Genomic DNA, 22,202 nt, shown 5'->3' on the forward strand with positions numbered 1-22,202 from the left:
GCCAGTGTAGCATTTTCTGCCATCTGATGTGTAACTCTGCTAGAAATATGGCAGACCTAGGAGTCCCAGGAGGATAAAGACTCTCTTGCAATGACATCATAGGCATGTAACAAAATGAGGACCTGGTCATACCAGAGACTAAGATACTGTGTTTAGTAGACTAACTTGGGCTGAGCACTCTTTGTGGCCAAGGATTTATGAGATAATAAATAATTTTTCTCATTGATACAATCCCTTTAATGAGTTGACTCTTAGTTTTTTGGGTGACACAGCTACTTTATGCTCTGGCGAAGGATAACTTCTTAAAGTTTGAAAACTTGTTGATATTGTTATTTTCGGTACATACTTAATGATGTTTAAGATAATTCATACCTCTGTTAAACACACATATTGAGTACCTCTATATGCCAGATACTGAGGAATCAGAGGAGACTCTGTCCCTACCCTCAATGTAGGTACAATGTGGCCAAGCGAATAGAGAGATCATTTCAGGAAGCAACAGAAAAGTTGATGGGTTTGGTGTCACTTGAGAGCGATGGGGAAAACTCTAAAGGCAGTATTGTGAAGGAAACTGCAGAAATGCAGAAATGGCCAAAAGCACCATTGCAGTGTCACCTTTTGTTAGCCCGCAGAGGAGATGTAATTATTCTGCTAAGTCTTCGTTTGCTATTTGAGAGCAACAAATTAAACCCCACTAATCTACCTCACTCGATGGTACTTACCAAACTTAAGAGGCTTCAATTATCAACAGCTTAATAAACTTACTAATCTGCATTAAATGAAATCCTTTGCAAAATCACATTGAAACAATGCGTTAAGTCATAATCAGCCTGCCTGGTACCTACAGCCTGCTGTGGCTGAGCCCCAGAATGCACTGTGTAATCAAATTCCATGTTACTTAAATCTTGGAAAATTCCTAATAGGTTTTTTGTATGGGAGCGGGGGTGGGGCAGTCACATTAATTCATATCGTGCTTTTGTAATCCGAAGAAAATTGACATTTAGGTGTAAGTCAAGCAAGAATGTAATTTATAACTGCTTAAATTCAACTACCTCTCTGTTATGATAAAAAGAAAGCTTAAAAAATATTTTAGTCTCTATATGGTAAGCCAGTGCCCTATGCTAACAAAGTCCTCATATGATACTCATAAGGAATCCAAGGTTAGATCTAATTATATGAATGTATAAAATTATCACATGTACCCTGAAAATGTGTACATCTAATATGTATCAATACAAAACTTTTTAACAAACAAAAACTTGTAAGTCATTTAAAAAAATATTCAGGATTATCATCATGTTTATCAATGCTGACCATAGTCCCTTGTGAAGTAACAAGAGATAGGAGTAGTCTTTGTTTGCAAAAGGAGAAACTGAGGCAATGAAAAAATCTGTCCCAGTCACAGTTGGAAACACAAGCAGACTACCACTTCATTTCTCTGTTACTTCTAAATAGGTCAGGTAGGAGGGGACTGTAAGAACAGAATATAAGGAGCCTCTAAGTTCCTTGTATTGATATCTGACACAAAAGCTCAAGCTGATGATAGTAACATTGTCATGAGGAAGTTATCAGTGAGGTCTTACATGTCAAATAATGAGCAGAGCAGTACAGATGTGCATCTAAGAATACAAAGAGAGCCACAAAATTAGGCTGAACAAAGCATTTCAGGATTTGGTCCTCAAATTTACGGACTAAGTAATCATTTAAACCTGCCCAAGGTGCACACAACTGTACACACAGACAAATACCAGCTAAAATCCACCTGTTTAGGATCCTGTGGGCAAAATTTTATTTGTTTAACATAGAAAATGCAGAATTTTCTATTTGGATAAGACAAAAGCTGCCACGGGTCATCATTTAAAAACTACCCAAGAAATAAAAGTCTGAACTTTTCCATTACTGTGAATAATGCTGACTAAATTTATTTTTCAGGTACTCTGAATCTGCCTTTATTTTCTAAGGCTTAAAATATCTTGAGCAAAGGGGAGTTATAACATGTGATCTAAATTCAGTGGGAAAACATAATTGATGGGCAATTATGCTATTTAACAAATGGCTGAATTTAAATAATGATATCTACTGACATTAAGAAAAAATGTTGTGTACCCCCAAAATAGCATTTGACAATCCAAAGCTCTCCTAAGATTTTTTTTCATGGTTCATGAAATATTAATTCGAAGGCATAGATATTCAAGAATGATGGTGTGTACCCCTTTATCCTTCAAGTGAGCTATTAGGCTATAATGCCAACAGAAGGCAGAGTGGAGATTTAATATATACTTTCTCTTTTTTCAGTGTTTTCCAGCATACAGTCTGTAATGTAAAATTGGTGAATGCAACACTAGGAGTATGTCCACCAGACCTAACAGAAAAACCACATGCATGTGTGTGTGTGTCACTGTGTGTGCACACACAGATGCAGCATGAATTGCACATGTGATTCAGTCTAATCACTCAGTCAATTCAATGGCAATGCTTTAAGAGACTAATAGTTACATTTGTCCCAATATTTTAAGGATTAATTGTTCCACTTATGCAATCATGCTAGGAAAGTAAAAGAGCAAGGTATTCCATTAACAAACATCTGAAAGAATGTTCCATCTACAGTCAACTACTCTATGTTCTTAATAACTGTACAGTATTATCTATTATTTTAACAGATGTTTATTGAAGTTCTACCAGATGCCAGGCACTAGGGATAAGGAAGGAGGTGAAAAGATAAATAGATATGGTCTGGTCCCTGCCCTAAACAAGTTTAGAGAAGATCATGTTAATGTAGGATAACTGCACATTATTATGATAGAGTGTTAACAGGCAGGCGAAAGAACAAAGTACTTGGAAGTTCATAGTAAAAATTTAGGAGAAAGAGAAAGGAAATATTAAATCTTAAAAAATAGAAAGTTTGAGAACAGGTAATTAATTTGCAACCACCTCTTTGAAGTTATGGAAATAGGGAAGGACAAAAATTTAATTAAATGAAATGCAACAATAATCATTTAAGTGCTTACTCTATGCTAAGAGCACTAACTCCGTGCCAGTCCCAGCTCAAATTCCTCTCCTGGCCAAAACTGACTGTTCTTTCTGAGCATCCCTGGCATGCGTATTTACTTCTCTCTGCAACTGATGTTATTCTCTGTCCCTGTGTCTTGCGTTCAAGCTGCGTGACATTGAACCGGCAGCGTAACCTCCATTCTCTCAGTGTCATCTCCAAAATGAGTTTAAGAAAAGCACTTCAGAGGTTTGTGATGAGGTCCAAATTAGTTAATTCATGCAAATAATTAGACCAATGTATGACATATTGCAATAGCTATGAAACTGTCATTGTTGCTATTGTAAAATGTTATTGTAGTCTTTACTGCCTCTGATTGATTTTCCTCCAGCAGGGAGTTTTCCCAACTTAGATGTAAGGAGATCATCTGAGAATCTTACTAACATGCAGGTGCAGATCCAGTAGGTCTTGGGATGAGGGGGACGGGGACCTATGAATCTGCATTTTTTTTTTTTTTTTTTGAGATGGAGTTTCGCTCTTGTTGCCCAGGCTGGAGTGCAATGGCGCGATCTCGGCTCACCACAACCTCCGCCTCCTGGGTTTAGGCAATTCTCCTGCCTCAGCCTCCTGAGTAGCTGGGATTACAGGCACACGCCACCATGCCCAACTAATTTTTAGTATTTTTAGTAGAGACGGGGTTTCACCATGTTGACCAGGATGGTCTCGATCTCTTGACCTCGTGATCCACCCGCCTCGGCCTCCCAAAGTGCTGGGATTACAGGCTTGAGCCACCGCACCCGGCCTGAATCTGCATTTCTAACAAGTTCCCAGGTGCAGCTGATGCTTCTGGACCATGCACTGCACACTGATTAGCACCTTGTGGTTCATAATTTGGTGCTGGCCTACAAACTGTTTGTGAATGATAAGAATGTGATGAAGAGAATGAATCCAAGCTGGAAAATACTCTTCAGGATATTATCCAGGAAAACTTCCCTAACCTAGCAAGGCAGACTAATATTCAAATCCAGGAAATACAGAGAACACCACAAAGATATTCCTCAAGAAGAGCAACCCCAAGGCACATAATCGTCAGATTCACCAGGGTTGAAATGAAAGAGAAAATGCTAAGGGCAGCCAGAGAGAAAGGTCGGGTTACCCACAAAGGGAAGCCCATTAGATTCACAGCAGATCTCTCAGCAGAAACCCTACAAGCCAGAAGAGATTGGGGGCCAATATTCAACATCCTTAAAGAAAAGAACTTTCAACCCAGAATCTCCTATCCAGCCAAACTAAGCTTCATAAGTGAAGGAAAAATAAAATCCTTTGTGAACAAGCAAGCACTCAGAGATTTCATCACCACCAAACCTGCTCTACAAGAACTCCTGAAAGAGGCTCTACACATATAAAGGAACAACCAGTACCAGCCACTCCAAAAACACACCAAATGGTAAAAAAGCATCAACACAATCAAGAATCTGCATCAACTAACCAACAAAACAGCCAGGTAGCATCAAAATGACAGTATCAAATTCACACATAACAATACTATCCCTAAATGTCAATGGACTAAATGCCCCAATCAAAAGACACAGACTGGCAAATTGGATAAAAAGCCAAAACCCATCAGTGTGCTGTATCCAGGAAACCCATCTTACATGCAGGGATACACAAAGGCTCAAAATAAAGGGATGGAGGAAGATCTACCAAGCAAATGGAGAGCAAAAAAAGGCAGGAGTTGCAATTCTCATCTCTGATAAAATAGACTTTAAAGCAACAAAGATCAAAAGAGACAAAGAAGGACATTACATAATGGTAAAAGGATCACTGCAACAAGAAGAGCTAACGATCCTAAATATATATGCACCCAATACAGGAGCACCCAGATACATAAGGCAAGTTCTTAATGACTTACAAAGAGACTTAGACTCCCACACAATAATAGTGGGAGACTTTAACACCCCATTGTCAATATTAGACAGATCAACCAGACAGAAAATCAACAAGGATATCCAGGACCTGAATACAGACCTGGAAGAAGCAAACCTAATAGACATTTACAGAACTCTCCACCCCAAATCCACAGAATATACATTCTTCTCAGCACCACATCACACCTACTCTAAAGTTGACCACATAATTGGCAATAAATCACTCCTCAGCAAATGCAAAAGAACGGAAATCATAACAAACAGTCTCTCAGACCACAGTGCAATCGAGTTAGAACTCAGAATGCAGAAACTAACTCAGAACCGCACAGCTTCATGGAAACTGAACAACTTGCTCTTGAATGTTGACTGGATAAACAATGAAATGAAGGCAGAAATAAAGATGTTCTTCGAAACCAATGAGAACGAAGACACAACATACCAGAATCTCTGGGACACATTTTAAAGCAGTCTCTAGAGGAAAATATATAGCAATGAGTGCCCACATGAGAAGAAAGGAGAGATCTAAAATTGACTCCCTATCATCAAAATTGAAAGAGCTAGAGGAGCAAGATCAAAAAAACTCAAAACCTAGCAGAAGACAGGAAATAACTAAGATCAGAGCAGAACTGAAGGAAATAGAGACACAAAAAACTCTTCAGAAAATCAATAAATCCAGGAGCTGGTTTTTTGAAAAGATCAACAAAATAGACAGACCACTAGCCAGATTAATAAAAAAGAAAAGAGAGAATAATCAAATTGATGCAATAAAAAACGATAAAGGGGATATCACCACAGATTCCACAGAAATCCAAACCATCATCAGAGATTATTACAAACAACTCTATGCACATAAACTAGTAAACCTGGAAGAAATGGATAAATTCCTGGACACCTGCAACCTCCCAAACCTAAACCTGGAAGAAGCCGAAACCCTGAATAGACCAATAACATGGTCTGAAGTCGAGGCAGCAATAAAGAGCCTACCACCCAAAAAAAGCCCAGGTCCAGATGGGTTCACAGCTGAATTCTACCAGACATACAAGGAGGAGCTGATACCATTCCTTCTGAAACTATTCCAGACAATCCAAAAAGAGGGAAACCTTCCCAAATCATTTTACGAGACCAACATCATCCTGATACCAAAACCCGGCAGAGACTCAACAAGAAAAGAAAATTTCAGGCCAATATCCATGATGAACATAGATGCAAAAATCTTCAATAAAATACTGGCAAACCAATTGCAACAGAATATCAAAAAGCTCATCCACCATGATCAAGTAGGATTCATCCCGGGGATGCAAGGCTGGTTCAACATACGCAAGTCCATAAACGTAATTCACCACATAAACAGAACCAAAGACAAAAACCACATGATTATCTCAATTGATGCAGAGAAGGCTTTTGACAAAATTCAACAACCCTTTATGCTAAAAACCCTCAATAAACTAGGTATTGATGGAACGTATCTCAAAACAATAAAAGCTATTTATGACAAACCAACAGCCAATATCATACTGAATGGGCAAAAACTGGAAGCATTCCCTTTGAAATCTGGCACTAGACAAGGATGCCCTCTCTCACCACTCCTATTCAATATAGTACTGGAAGTTCTAGCCAGAGCAATCAGGCAAGAAAAAGAAATAAAGGGTATCCAAATTGGAAAGGAGGAAATCAAATTGTTTCTATTTGCAGATGACATGATTGTATATCTGGAAGACCCCATCATCTCAGCCCAAAATCTCCTGAAACTGATAAACAACTTCAGCAAAGTCTCAGGATACAAAATCAACGTGCAAAAATCACAAGCATTCCTATACACCAGTAATAGACTTCAAGAGAGCCAAATCAAGAACGAACTGCCATTCACAATTGCTACAAAGAGAATAAAGTACCTAGGAATACAACTAACAAGGAACATAAAGGACCTCTTCAAGGAGAACTACAAGCCATTGCTCAACGAAATAAGAGAGGATACAAACAGATGGAGAAACATTCCATGTTCATGGTTAGGAAGAATCAACATCGTGAAAATGGCCATACTGCCCAAAGTAATTTACAGATTCAACGCTATTCCCATCAAGCTACCAATGACCTTCTTCACAGAACTGGAAAAAAACACCTTAAACTTCATATGGAACCAAAAGAGAGCCCGCATAGCCAAGTCAATCCTAAGCAAAAAGAACAAAGCAGGAGGCATCACACTACCGGACTTCAAACTATACTACAAGGCTACAGTAATCAAAACAGCATGGTACTGGTACCAAAACAGAGATATAGACCAATGGAACAGAACAGAGGCCTCAGAGGAAATACAACATACCCACAACCATCTGATCTTCAGCAAACCTGACAAAAACAAGCAATGGGGAAAGGATTACCTGTTTAATAAATGGTGTTGGGAAAACTGGCTAGCCACGTGCAGAAAGCAGAAACAGGACCCCTTCCTGACACCTTACACCAAAATTAACTCCAGATGGATTAAAGACTTAAACATCAGACCTAATACCATAAAAACCTTAGAAGAAAATCTAGGCAAAACCATTCAGGACATAGGTGTAGGCAAGGACTTCATGACCAAAACGCCAAAAGCAATGGCAACAAAAGCCAAAATAGACAAATGGGACCTAATCAAACTCCACAGCTTCTGCACGGCAAAAGAAACAGTCAGTAGAGTGAATCGGCAACCAACAGAATGGGAAAAAATTTTTGCAGTCTACCCATCTGACAAGGGGCTGATATCCAGAATTTACAAAGAACTAAAGCAGATCTACAAGAAAAAAAACAAACAAGCCCATTCAAAAATGGGCGAAGGATATGAACAGATACTTTACAAAAGAAGACATACAGGAGGCCAACAAACATATGAAAAAATGCTCATCATCACTGGTCATCAGAGAAATGCAAATCAAAACCACATTGAGATACCATCTCACACCAGTTAGAATGGCGATCATTAAAAAAATCGGGAAACAACAGATGCTGGAGAGGATGTGGAGAAATAGGAACACTTTTACACTGTTGGTGGGAATGTAAATTAATTCAACCATTGTGGAAGACAGTGTGGCGATTCCTCAAGGACCTAAAAATAGAAATCCCATTTGACTCAGCAATCCCATTACTGGGTATATATCCAAAGGATTATAAATCATTCTACTACAAGGACACGTGCACACGAATGTTCATTGCAGCACTGTTTACAATAGCAAAGACCTGGAACCAACCCAAATGCTCAACGATGATAGACTGGATAGGGAAAATGTGGTACATATACACCATGGAATATTATGCAGCCATCAAAAACGATGAGTTCACGTCCTTTGTAGGGACATGGATGAACCTGGAAACCATCATTCTCAGCAAACTGACACAAGAGCAGAAAATCAAACACCGTATATTCTCGCTCATAGGCGGGTGTTGAACAATGAGAACACATGGACACAGGGAGGGGAGCACTACACACTGGGGTCCGTTGGGGGGAAATGGGGGAGGGGCGGGGGGTGGGGGGGAGGGGCGGGGGGGTGGGGAGGTGGGAAGAGATAGCATGGGGAGAAATGACAGATACAGGTGAGGGGACGGAAGGCAGCAAAGCACACTGCCATGTGTGTACCTATGCAACAATCTTGCATGTTCATCACATGTACCCCAAAACCTAAAATGCAATTAAATAAATAAATATTAAAAAAAAAGAGTATAAAAATTGAGAATAAGCATTTAGAAACTTACATGGCAATTTGCTGTTGCCACAAAATCCATTTCCATAATCGATTTTATGGCATGTTATAAAATTTTCAGCTTTTAATGTAATGGATTGAATTTTTCTTTTAAAAGATTCTTCATCACAAATTATTTAAGAAGCATTGTTCTAGAATACAGCATAAACCTAAAAACAGATTCATGAAGCTTTGTGCCTCCTCAGAAACTAAAAGAGCTTTGCACGGGTCAGTGTTCAATAGATATTTTTGAATGCATGAGTGAATCAATTAAAAAATAAGTAAGTACAGCTCTAATGGCTCATTTTCAAATTTCGCATGTAATGACTAAAACTGGAGCTCCAGGTAGCATCAACTTTAATGAAGTACAATTAACTCTACAGCTAAGCTTCTGTTTGCCTTTAGTCTTAAAGATAGTTTAAAGACTTCTGCATTAGAACTTTAAGCAAAGTGAAGGGTTTTCTCTATCTGATTCTCCCCTGTGAGATATTAGATTTGGGCATTTGTAAAAATGCATGCCCACTTTCATAACAATTCACTTTCAAATAATTAAAATTGGGATCAACAGTGGGATAAGATACATACACAGAAGTATGTGATAAGAATTATACATTTTGTGGCCTCGAGTTAGTATTTAACAGTAATGTGGCACCCAAAAAAATAAAGGGGAAAAAATAATTGTTCAAACAAAGCAATCAGATTATTCTTTGGGGATCCAACTAGTACTATAGTATATTACATGCCCTCACAAGGTGACAGTTTTAATGAATCGTCACAAATAATGTTATAATAAAAATAGCATCAGAGCCAGGAATTTCATGGGAGAGAGAGAAACAGACAGAGAGAAAGGGTGAGTGTGTGTGTGTTACGATTTTCCTTTTGCTCTTATGTCACCAAAAGAAAAGAAGATATAATTTACCAGAAAGAAGTTTTCTACTAAATATTAGAGAAGGTACCTAAGATCTCTCACAAACTTAGGGTTTTAAGTGGATAAATGAACTAGGATACTTGATTTCTACTCCATGATTCTCCAGTGATTAATGAGTTCATAATTACCTTACATCCAACATAATATCACACTTACCCCTCATGTCCCAAATAGCAATCTTAGAATAAATCACATTATCAAATAAAACAATCTGTAGGGAGTTTCAGTTCCCTGGAGAGACGTAATTCTGAGATTGCTACTTACAAAAATTTACATTTGAAATATCAAGTTTCCAGTTATCCCTCCCCCAACTCCCAACCCAGGTTATGAATATTTATGTCCCTTTAAAGAAGCAATAATTGGATTAAAGACTAACTTATAACATGATATTTTTATCCTTCTATCTTTTTATTTGTAACTGTTGAGGGTCTAAAAGAAGGTTGATATGGCTGGAGGTAGTGAGTCGAGTTAACTTGGCATAGACACAGTTTGGAGGAGTGAGCCAGGATGTGACATGTAAGGCCTGTGAGATCCCATAATGAACCTGGACTCTATTCTGAAAGCAATATAAAATCATCGAGTGACTGTGACGTGTGGGAGATGGAATGCCGTGAGCTAATTCATCCTTTTAAAAGACCTCTAGCGAAACTACCCAGTATGATATGGTAATGATGGATACCTGACATTATGCATTTGGTAAAACCCATGGAACTGTACAACACAAAGAGTGAGCCTTAATGTAAAGTAAAAATTTTAGTTAATAATAATGTATCAATTTCCCAGTTACAAGGAAGATACTGTACCAAAGCAAGATGTTAAATAATAACTGAAATTATGGAGTCAGGTGGAAAGAGGGAGGATTTGAGTCTGTACTTTCTTCTCAATTTTTTTTGTAAACCTAAAACCGCTCTAAAAAAGTGAAGTCTACTAATTAAAAGGGAAAAAACAGTAACTTGTTGCTTGGTAAAGAAAGGGTTGTGGGGAAAAATTAGAAAGCCAGCACAGTATTCTTTTAAAAATTAGCATAGCTTGTCTCAGAAGAACCAACAATTCATTTTGGCAACAAATATTCAGAGATTAGAACTCTACAACAGTGTAAGGGTGAGATGGTATGAAAGCAGACAGGAGAAAAAAAAAAAGTTATGTTTCCATCCAATGGAACACAAATTGGAAACTAAATCTATATTTTTGTGCTGTCTTTGAAAATTATTTTTATAACATCTACCAGAGACTCACTTTATTTTTAAAATTTTTAATTATTTAATTTTTACAATTTTTTTAAATTGGTATAATAATCATATACATTTATGGGCTACATAGCAACTTGGGATACATAAAATGTATACTGATCCGACTAAAATTCTTTATACCTACTTTTGAAATGTGATTATATCTATGTGCATTAAATGTAAATATATTTAGAGAAAATTTATACATATGTCTATAGATGTATGTCTATATATATGTATTTACGTGTATATGTATATATATTAGTATCTTCTAGGGTGTAAAATATTCCAAAGAGATTTAATATTAACGCCCTAAAGTAAGAATAAATCAGTAAGATACATGCTTTGGTAGTGAGTCGTAAGGAAAGACATTAATATTTTGAAGTTAAGCCTAATAACCTTGAACAACCTTAAAATGGTCACATTGGAACAATAGAACCAGAGGCTGAGTTTATGCAGATGGATTTATTTTCTACCTACCCATCTACTAACTTGACAGAGAAGGATGCCTGTCAGACAGAAATACACTTATGCTGCATTAACTTAATACCTAATATTTTTTCATTTCCAGAGAGTAATAGAAATAACATTGCATTGATATTGCTGGATCTGTCTGCCTATAAGTTGCTTCTGAAGACACAAATGGAATTGATTTGTTTTCAGTTTCTCTAGTTAAATAATTCTTCGATTGGTTAAAAAAAAAAAAAACCTTATAAATCATGGACAGTCTCTGTATATTCTAACCTGAATGATTGTCAAGATTTGATTTATCATTTAGTAGGGGATGAGGCAAAAGAATACCAAGTTCTACTCTTGGAAATTCTCTCAATGGCAAAGTTATTAATTAATTGTAATAACATCTTAATAATATTTGAAGTCTCATTGAAAGCAAATTAAAATTTTACACATGTGCCAAATTTTTCAACCAGGGTGGTTCTTAAGGATGATTGGAGTCTGGTGAGAATTATTTCAGAAATTATTTATTAATAATTATTTAGCACAAAATCTCTTTGTGTACTTTGTGCTAAGCAAGCACAAAACCGTATGCTCTGCTACATTTTTGTTTGTTTACTCAAAGAAATAATTCCATGAATTCATAAAACTGAAAATTTAAAAAGATCTCTTGTTTTCCAAAAAGCCTCTCTAACTACTTTGTACACATTAATGAGGGACTAACAGTAAGGCAGATTCCCAGAATCCTAACTCTAGGAACTGGAGCTGACCTTGAGTATCACCAAGATTAAGTCACTCCTCCAAGGTCATATGTCTCATTGTAAACAAGTCATGGCTAGGTTGCATATCTTGAGACTCCTAATCAGTCATGTGTCCCCCACGCTCTGCCTTATTATTTCTTTGAATGGATAAAGAAAATAGGGATTTCAGAAATAAGCTCCAACAGCCAAATTTAAGTCTGTACTTTGTGAGGATAAATAATTTGACCTCAGAATTGGAATTATCCATTGAATAAAATAAATCAGTATGTCTTCCTAGAACACTTTAGTTAGGAATGATAATAAAGAAAATAAAAATGACAAAAATAAAAATGGTGTGCGTATATAATATATATTTATACATACATATAGATAAAGAGAGAGAGAAAAACTGAGTTTTTTTTTTTTTTTTTAAGTAGTTAATTCTTACATGACAACTCTACTGCAAATGCTCTTGCAACTTTGCAACTATATTTTCATTCTCACCTCTGGTCTGTCCCTTCATCCTTCCACAGCCAAAGAGATAAACAAAATTAAAATCAGCTTGTGAATCTATGATATTATTTGTCACATAAATTCCACATTTCTACCCAACATAAAATGTTCCAATTTTGTGACTCAGCACATTTCTTTGGCTTCTAACAAAATCAGAAGATTTCAGGAATGATTTGTGAAAGCTAAACAGAATTAAGGACTTAAATCATGACAATATGTTGCTGCAACTCTGCATTTACTTAACAGAAGACAAGGTCACAGCTCCTACCAGCGTAGCCTCCTTGAATATAGAAAACCTTCCCATTCATCCTATGCACTAACATTATTATCACAGTTAGACTGTTTTCTAGCAACTGATCCAGATCTGTTGTTTTAAAGTTTCAGGCCCTTGAGGAGGATATCAAATCTCAATCTCAGTATGTTTTGTTCATAAACTTGCCTTGCCTTTCCTCCTTCTTCAGTTAAAATTTATCCTACTTTTTAAAAGATGTACACTAGTTTTATAGAGTTGGCACTACTGTAGTTATGGTTTTAGGCTGACAAAAGCAGTAAAGACTCTAAGTGTATCTGTATGGCTTTTAAGTTTTTAAGACATTGTGTGGAAACTGCTACTGTATTGAAACACATGGTTAACCCTTGACCATAAATAGGATAGTTTTAAAATAGGAGCCTGCATCCTCATTTCAGTTTTTCATCATTGTCTTTTAAGGTTGATGAAGTATATATGTTTTTGTTAAGATCAGAATGATTAAAATGTACTTATTCTACCACAAAGAAGAAAAACATCATTCACCATCCCTAAAATCAGTCCCAGAGTATAAGGCATTTGGGACTCTATATTAAATGTCTGAGGGCTTTGGGTATATCAAGCTAAGCCTATGGCCGACACAGAATTTTGGCATGATGCTTAACCTCTATAAGCCCCAAGCCCCAGGGTTTTTTTGGTTGTTTGGTTTTTTTTTTTTTTTTAGACGGAGTCTTGCTCTGTTGCCAGGCTGGAGTGCAGTAGCATGAACTCAGCTCAGTGCAACCTGTACCTCCTGGATTCACACGATTCTCCTGCCTCAGCCTCCCGAGTAGCTGAGACTACAGGTGCACACCACCACACCCAGCTAATTTTTTTGTATTTTTAGTAGAGACGGGGTTTCACCATGTTGACGGATGGTCTCAACCTCCTGACCTCGTGATTCGCCCACCTTGGCCTCCCAAAGTGCTAACCCCAGTTTTTTATTTGTATCCTGGAATTTTATAATATCTGCCATACAATCTTGTTAAGATTTCATGAAATTCCATATGCCATAACATTTTGGGAAATGCAGAACAATTTATAAATATGATGTATTATTGCCAAGCAATGATTAACCACCTCATAATGAAGAAACAAATTTCCAAAGAAACAGAAGTGTATTTTAAAATTATTTATAAAAATGCCTATATAGAATGACATGCTACATAAACATTTTGAATATATTTAAGTATGATTTACACAGCATGACCTATTAACAAAAGATGAGTTTAATTTATCACTGTAATCATAGTTTATTCAATCTTTTCCCAATCAGATGATAAAAACATAATCTAATCTGACTTTATGTTAAGGTGTGTATGATTTCAGTTTAGAGGCTATAAAGTGAATTTTAGGACAAGTAACTCCACCCCACAAAGAGATTATTCCCCTCAGGTGAATTATAGGGAGGAAAAATTGGTATTCTCCTAGAAACAATGTTAAGAATAGGACAAGGAAGAAGGGAAGTGTTCCAGGCGAAGTTACAATACTCTGGTTATGCCATAGTAGACCTAGAATACTGTATATTTGCAGTGGAAACTGGTACCAGATGATTATACATATCGGAATGAAAATAAGCATTATATTGTATGACTCTTCCCCTATGGAAGTGTGACCAAAATAGGGAAGAGGAACCATGGTCATGGCGATTCCCTCTGGCAGTGGCCAGCTAAGCCTATCAAGGAACACAATGTTTGATGCAGAGTTTTAAAGAATGCAGAGGCATTGGTCAAGTACAGAAGGAAGAACCTAGCATTTCAATGAAGGGACACCATATTCAAAGTTTGAAAAGCCTAGAACAGCACGGTTCATGAGGGGAATAATCAAAATTTGGTTTGCTGGAGCATAATGAGTACAAAGATTTGTACAGAAATGAAGAAATTTGAAGAAAAATACTTCCAGAGCCAGAGCCAGACTTTAGATGCTGAGCTGACTATGCTGGATGGGGAGCCACTGAAGGGCATTGATCAAGGGATGGCGCCATTGATTGTTTCAGAAAGAACACACTGATGGCAGTGTTCTTTGGAGGCAGCAGACTTTGTCCTGGTCCTCTGCCATCGTTTATAGGTCAATGGCATCCCTAAATGTTAGAGAACACAATATGTTTATTTCCAAGCTTAGAATAAAAGCAAGGAGCTTGAGGGACATTTAAGAGGGCTTGGTGCTGTGTTTCTCAAACTTTGGTCACTTTTACCATCATGATTTTCTCTTATCCACAAATCATTTTTACTCTCATTTATTAAATATTTTTGATGGACTCATTTGTTTCACAACTCCAAGAAGGAAAAATTATATCGTTGAGCAACAGTATTTGTATTATATTGTATGGTTTTATAATCAAAACCAAATTTTGATTATTCCCCTCATGAACCATGCTGTTCTAGGCTTCTCAAACTTTGAATATGGTGTCCCTTCATTGAAATGCGAGGTTCTTCCTTCTGTACTTGACCAATGCCTCTGCATTCTTTAAAACTCTGCATCAAACATTGTGTTCCTCGATAGGCTTAGCTGGCCACTGCCAGAGGGAATCGCCATGACCATGGTTCCTCTTCCCTATTTTGGTCACACTTCCATTAGGGGAAGAGTCATACAATATAATACCATCTGGGTACCACCCTCAAATCCTTCTTTAGAAAACATTGGTCCACGTAATGCCATCATTTTCTAATGAAGAATTAATGTGCAAGGAAATCAGATGATTTGCCTGTGTCCTCTATGTGCTAACCATGTGCCACAGTTCTAGGTGCTGGGGCCACATAAGCTGGGGCAACATCAGCTCAACATCATTGAGCTGCTTTTTCACCCAATTTGTTCACTTATCTAGTCATCGGTTACAAAATCACTGCCCTCAGGAATTTACATTCTAGTGGGGAAACAGACAAAAAACAAAGACACAGCATAATGGCAGGTAATGTGAGGGACTATGAGGAAAATAAAGGGAAGCAAAGGAATAAATGACACCACCATATGCTTTTAGATAGGATGGTCAAGAAAGACCTCTGAGCAGTCCAGATGTACTAAGAGGGTGAAATGTGGTGTATCTGAGCATGGTTCTGTCCAGGTACAGGAATGACAGGAGCAAAGTTCCCTCAAGGAGACCTTTCCTGACATGCTTGAGAAAGAGCAAAGGCAAGCTAGTAATGGTGCCATGAGAGCCTGTTTTTTAAGTCCAAGACTACCTCTTTCTTCTTGACACATCACCATTCACACCCCTTTTTTCTATACCAAGTGTTGACCAGGACCAATTCCAGCCTACTACCTGTTTTATTGGAAAAAAATCCTTGGTCATTTACTTATTTGTTGTTTATGGGAGGTTTTTTTTTTGTTTTTTGTTTTTTGTTTTGTTTTTTTTTTTTTTTTTTGACGGAGTTTCGCTCTTGTTGCCCAGGCTGGAGTGCAATGACGCTTTCTCAGCTCAGCGCAACCTCTGCCACCACACCCAGCTAATTTTGTATTTTTATTAGAGACGAGGTTTCCCCATGTTGGTCAGGCTGGTCTCAAACTCCTGACTTAAGGTGATCCACTCACCTCAACCTCCCAAAGTGCTGGGATTAGGAGTGTGAGCCACTGCGCCCAGGCTTTGGAAGTTCTTATGCTACGACAAGAGTTGAGTATTACTGTAGAGACTGTATCACCCTCAAAGATCCTAAAATATGTGCCATCTGGCCCTTTGCAGAAAACCAGAAAATGTTTGTTGACCTCTACTTTATATCATGCTTTTTAGTTGATGCGGTTGTCGAATATTAACATCCTAGAAAAATAATGCTTTGGACGTCTTTATAATAATGAAATATGCGTTTTCATATCTAGTTAGATTTTGGCATGGTAACTAGATTTTGGCATGGAAAATGTCAAATCTGGTAGAAAATCTGGTTTCACTTTTTAAAAATGGAGTTATGTACCGGTACAAACATTTTAGTATTTTCTCTTCAGGTGTGATTTATCTTTAACAATGAATGGAAAGAATAAGGTATCTGCCATTGCATAAAGAAAGGAGTGAAGAGGAAGCACAGTAAGCATTACCCCAGTGGTTTCCTCTTATTACTACTCTAATTATATTCACTCTAAAATACATCTGAAACAAGTTGGTAATATACCCTGTCAGGAGTTGCCTTGTCAAGTGATGTACAAGATTTTATAAAGATCTATATGAACAGTGTGGCCCAGAGCTACGAGTCTCTTTGGAGCTAATTACCTTCTTAAATCAAATGGTCCTGAAGATAATCTACAACCTCACAGAAAAAAATGCTGAGCTCACCAGGGACTTCCTTTTTCACTTATGCAAAATACCCAGGATTCTGGCAGCAATATTTTTGTCTTTGGTATAAAGTTCATGGAAGGCTCCTCTTATTCTGTTCTCTGTTGAATAATTTTTTATCTTTGTTAAGGGAAAACAAACACAAAAACAAGTAAGACTGGCGAGAATAGGGTAAAAGAATATGCAGGCGATATTTAAAGACTCCATATATATGTAACTCAATGTTTAAAGTAATTCAGATGAAGCGTTGGAGTAGCAGCTAGTGAAGAAGGAAATTGAGAAAGCTGAATTGTTAAAATATTTCTTCCATTGGGAAGATGATCTACAATCAATTTATTTAATCTCACAGGCACACTACAGCCTACTAGCTTAGTGTATCTTTCAGGTGTTTGCCTGTCCACCTGCCCAGCTCTCTCCTTCTCATTTACCCACTTCCCTACCGTTCTCCTCCTCTTTCTCCAGAAAACTTACCCTATACATTATAAGACTTTCTTTTCCAAATCTTACCCACTGATCCCTCTATCTTCTTACTGAATTCTCCTTCCTTCATCTCTTCCTGAGATACTCATCCCCAATAACCTCCTATTATCATATGGTCAAGCTTGAGAATTGAAAAAAAAAAATTCTGACTATAGAAAATATAATTTTCTGACTATATATGGTTACAGGAGAAAACTTTGGAAAACATAAAAAAAGCAAAAGGAATAAAATAAAAATTAGTTACAGTTACCACCTTAGAAATGTTTCCAACCTATCACCTCTGTATCTATTTAAAATTTATAAATTTTCTGCCCTTTCTATTTTATGTCCTGCTTTTTTCACATAAAAACATGAAGCTGTTTATTTCTTCAGGTAATTAAGCAGTCTTCTGAAACCCAATTATGATCACCAAATGGCATGAAACACCTTTTAATTCATCTCCTATTGATTGACTTCATTTGTTTCCACTTTTTCTGTATTATACTGCAGTGAACATCTCTATGGGTTCACATCTCTGATGATTCCTTTGGAATAAGTGCTTAGGAGTATTAGAGCTGCAGAGAAAGAAGGGTATGTATATATGTCATTAAGGCTGTCATCATGTGTTATTCTGTAGCCAACTCCTAAAGACAGGCAAGGGAACTTCCTCCATCATGTGTTTAATGCTAAAGCTCAGTGTGATGTTTCACTTGGTTCTTGCTTATTGTAATGTTTCCTCAGCTGAAAGTCACTAGGTAGTTTATTGTTATTTTCTTTGGGGAAACCTTGCAAGTGACAGATCAGAAAATACAGGATTTTGAAGAAGATCGATCCTGAAAGGAGCAGAGGGCCAAAGAGATGGCTCAGGATTTCATTTAAGTTTGAAATAAGTCATTTAGTTCCCAGTATTATGCTTATTGAGTGTCCACATGACACGAACTAGGCAACAGAGGATTACAGAAAAATGAAAACCAAAGCCTCACTGCCCTCACAGATTTACCATCCACAAGAAAAGGGAAGAATGCCATCTCTTAGCACTTATCTCTGTGTTTGGGAAGAGAAAGGCCCTTTGGAGACGAAGTGCTCATGTATTCACTTTTTAAAAAGTAGTTTTGCCTTCTTGAACTTGAAGCCCTTTTCTCCCCCAACTTGTTCACTTATCTAGTCAAGGATACTATTATCTGAGTTATCCACTCTTGGACGATATGTGAAAGAGCCCTTTCTTTGTGACTGAACACCAGCTGGAATCTCTTTGTGAGGCCACCCCAAATAAACACATCATGGCACCACAACTTTTGATCTGCATTCATATGCCACCATGGTCACAGTTTACCTCTTTTTAATAAGGGAGCAGGACTATAGGTGTTTCTAAACATACACTTGGAATTGCCAGAGGGACAGCAGGATGAGAAGCATGATCAGACAAGTTTTATTATTGACATTTTAGAAGTGCTGAAGGTTCCCGGCAAACTTCAACTTCGTTCTTCTTAGGCTTGTATTCAGGAACCAAAATATTCTATTGAAACACTCAGAGATTTTAGCAGTTTCTCTTTAAAGAAATGCTATCATTCCTTTCTTTGGGGATGGTGGAACAATGCCGCTTGTGTGCTCAAACCACTCAGATCATTCATACACTGTTTCTTTAGAAGGATTTGCTTTCCAAAGTTGAACTTTCAGAACTCAGAACACCTTATCACACTTTCATAAGCTTTCTCTCTGAAAATGGAAAATGAAAAAGGGAGTGGGGAGCCTGTTAGGACCTGTGCCAGTTAAATCCGATCTCTCCGGGGATTTGTTTTTCTTCTGGCATCAGATTAGATGTTCAAATCAAGCAGTGTTTGAGGGCTGGGAGGGAATGTCCATGGGACTCTTAGTGAGGCTAATCCCGAAGCAGCACATTCCAAGGGGCTAATCTGCCCAAGTTCATTGCTTACTTGAAACGTCTCTTGGGGGAAGAGCCGAACAAGTGACTTTTTTTCCAGTGGGCGGTCATAAGAGCATTATTAACAGAATGACCAGCACTAGCTGCAGCAAAATGAAAGCAACAGGAGCTGCTCCGGGGACTGCTGTTGCCAGCACCCAGAGCCAGTGCTCAGGTAAAATGATTTCAGCTAACTTTTCTCTTGTTCAACTTCTCAATGTTGGGGACCTAGAGGAAGACCAAAAATCAACACCTAGGGAGGTGTGGAGGGAAAGGGCAAAATGAACATATGCATTTTGTACCTTTGGGTTGGGGATATTTGTGCTGATGAAGACAGGGTATACATTGGAAACAAGAGAGGGTGACAATGGAAAGCTTTGCAAAACTTTTCTTGTAATTTCTTTCTATAAAGTTGGTGGACTCTTCTTCCTAATCTTGTAATTACTGGTCTGAGTGGCTGTCCTTCTGTTACATTGCCCTGCTGAAGAGGAGATTGCAACAGTACTTTTCAAGGCTTTTTAGAAATGGATTTAATATATCCTGTGTGTATGTGCTTGTAAATCTTCCTGCCTGGAAAACTTGATTCGATAGTAAGAAGATTCAGAGTAGTTTGGGGACTAACATTTGTAGTAAAGACTTTGTGAAAAACATTGACTCCTGCTTACATTAAAGGACTTATTTTTTTAAGCAATATTTGCAGACTTTTGTTTCCATTATTTTGATGCTTTATTGACTGTGTATTTAACTTTCAAAATTAGCATTGCTTTATTCTTTGAGGGTAATCATTATACTTTGTTCAATGTGAGTGTCCTTATGTCTGTTTTGAATATGATATCTTTTAATTTTTAGCCTTTGAAAAACACTTTCATTATTACACATCACACATGACTGGTAATGCAGAAAGACAAGAAAGAAAATAGCCAGTCCTTCACAAACTCAGTCATGGTTATGTGACCATTCTACCTTTAGAAAAGAATGTACAGAAAGATTTTCTGAGGCCCAATAGAAACCATCTTTTCTAAGCGTACAGGAGACTTCCAAAATATATTTTAAAAGAAAAGATTTTAAGACATGATGTCTGTTTAAGTTTTGTATTAAAAGAGAATTAAAGGGTCAGCTAGAAACATAGCATATCAAAACTATTTCATGGTTTCTAACAATGGTAATAACTATTCTGAGCTAACTGAGTTGGATGTTGAATGTTGAATCAAAATATATACCTTCACGTTGAGTAGTTCAAAGCCTTCAAACAGAGAAAATGAATTTGTTTAGGAGACAAGTTAAACCATGATTAAATATCAGAATGCTCTCTCCAAGAAAATAAATGTAAAAATCTAATTTATGATGTTCATACTAAAGACCTGAATAAAAGCATGATAAAGCAAAGCTCATAATATAGTAATTATACATGATATTTTATAGAATTCCTAATACATGTATTACACCTGCATTCTTTCAATTGTGTATTTTACTTTGCTACTCAAAGAAAAAAATCCAATTTAATTATGAATGATGGGAAGATTTCTTAATGTTTTGTTTCTCTTTTGTTTCCTTCCCAATTTTCTGTGCCTTTTCAAGGGAAATGATTAATCTGCTAATAATAGGAAATAGAAATGGATTCTCAGTCTTTTTGCTAACGATGATGTAGCATTTCACCTTTGAGAAGGTAATTTAGTAGCAAAACTACACACAAATCAAATTACTTTTTTACTGAAATGTTAACTAGCTGGCAATCCATATGTACGAATTCTTACCACACATCATCTGATTAAACCTCCCAGTGCTTTCCAAGTTAACAATGGGATCCATGAGCAAGAAACATAGGGAAGATATCATTGAAAAGTCTAATCCATTTTTCAATGTAGCCCAGATTCTTAAGTGAGGAGTCTTGTGCTTACAGTTCTTTGTTGTATAGCTATTTCTCATATTCTGGTGTCTTCCTAATGTCCCACCTTCATCCTTTACCCCAAGGAGAAAGAAAGAAGACATAGCAAGAGTATTCATTCCTGCACATGTGGGGACTGGAAGAGGGGAATGAGAAGGTGAAAGATGCAGAATGAACTGGGTCCAAGACCCGTCTCTGGGAGTCCATCTCTGTCCAAATGCCAGGGCATGTACTCCTGGGCATGCTCAGTTAGCACTGTCCATTGGAAGGGTATTTCATATCAATAACATCTAATGTTATAAGAGCAGTTTAGCAGAGCAGGTAAGAGTGTGAACTCTGGAGCCAGACTGTTCAAGTTCAAGCTCCAGCTTTAGAACTTATTTGCTGCACTTCTCTGCCTCAGTTTCTTTATTGGTAAAATGGATATAAAAGTGGTGCTTTGCTCACAGAGTCTTTATGGGATCCAGGGAGACAATGTATTAATATATTTGGTACAAGACCAGGCGCATGATGCACTCTTACTGAATGTTAGCCATTGTTACTACCTATTGCACTCCTACTACATGTGCCAGGTGCTGTATCTGAATCATCATCTGATTTGATTATCCCAACAACTCTTCCAAGTACCTGGAATTATCCACATGACATAGAAGAGGTTCCAAAATGTAAAATAAGCTTCCTATATATCTTGTTAGTGGCCAGCCAGGGCTTGTGAGCTCCTATCATTCCCAACTCAAAAGAAGATCAATTTAGGTTGGGTCTCTTACAGCAATTTCATAGTCCCCTCATCTGAGGCTTCATCTGAACTTTTAGTACCAGAATCAACCCCAGACAGGTCTTTCTTCTTGGAGCAAAGCATGGTACCCCTAAAATCATGACAACAATGCTATGTTTCAGGTATTG

The 22,202-nt window shown here is 37.4% G+C and overlaps 1 protein-coding gene across 15 annotated transcripts in view; it reads left to right on the forward strand.

Moving 5' to 3' along the window:
* TRPM3 (transient receptor potential cation channel subfamily M member 3) overlaps positions 1-22,202 on the forward strand; it is a 919,012-nt gene that overhangs the window by 555,272 nt on the left and 341,538 nt on the right. Inside the window, exon 1 of one of the 15 annotated variants that reach the window (XM_074394691.1) lies at positions 16,892-19,589. The exons of 13 other annotated variants lie outside the window; for them this stretch is intronic. The gene's annotated coding sequence lies outside the window, so the exon portion shown is untranslated. Of the gene's footprint in view, positions 1-16,891; positions 19,590-22,202 lie in introns of those variants that run through there. One more of the 15 variants, XM_074394694.1, reaches the window with a different exon arrangement.

This window comes from Saimiri boliviensis, chromosome 2, assembly GCF_048565385.1.
Source record: "Saimiri boliviensis isolate mSaiBol1 chromosome 2, mSaiBol1.pri, whole genome shotgun sequence".
Taxonomy (NCBI): domain Eukaryota; kingdom Metazoa; phylum Chordata; class Mammalia; order Primates; family Cebidae; genus Saimiri; species Saimiri boliviensis.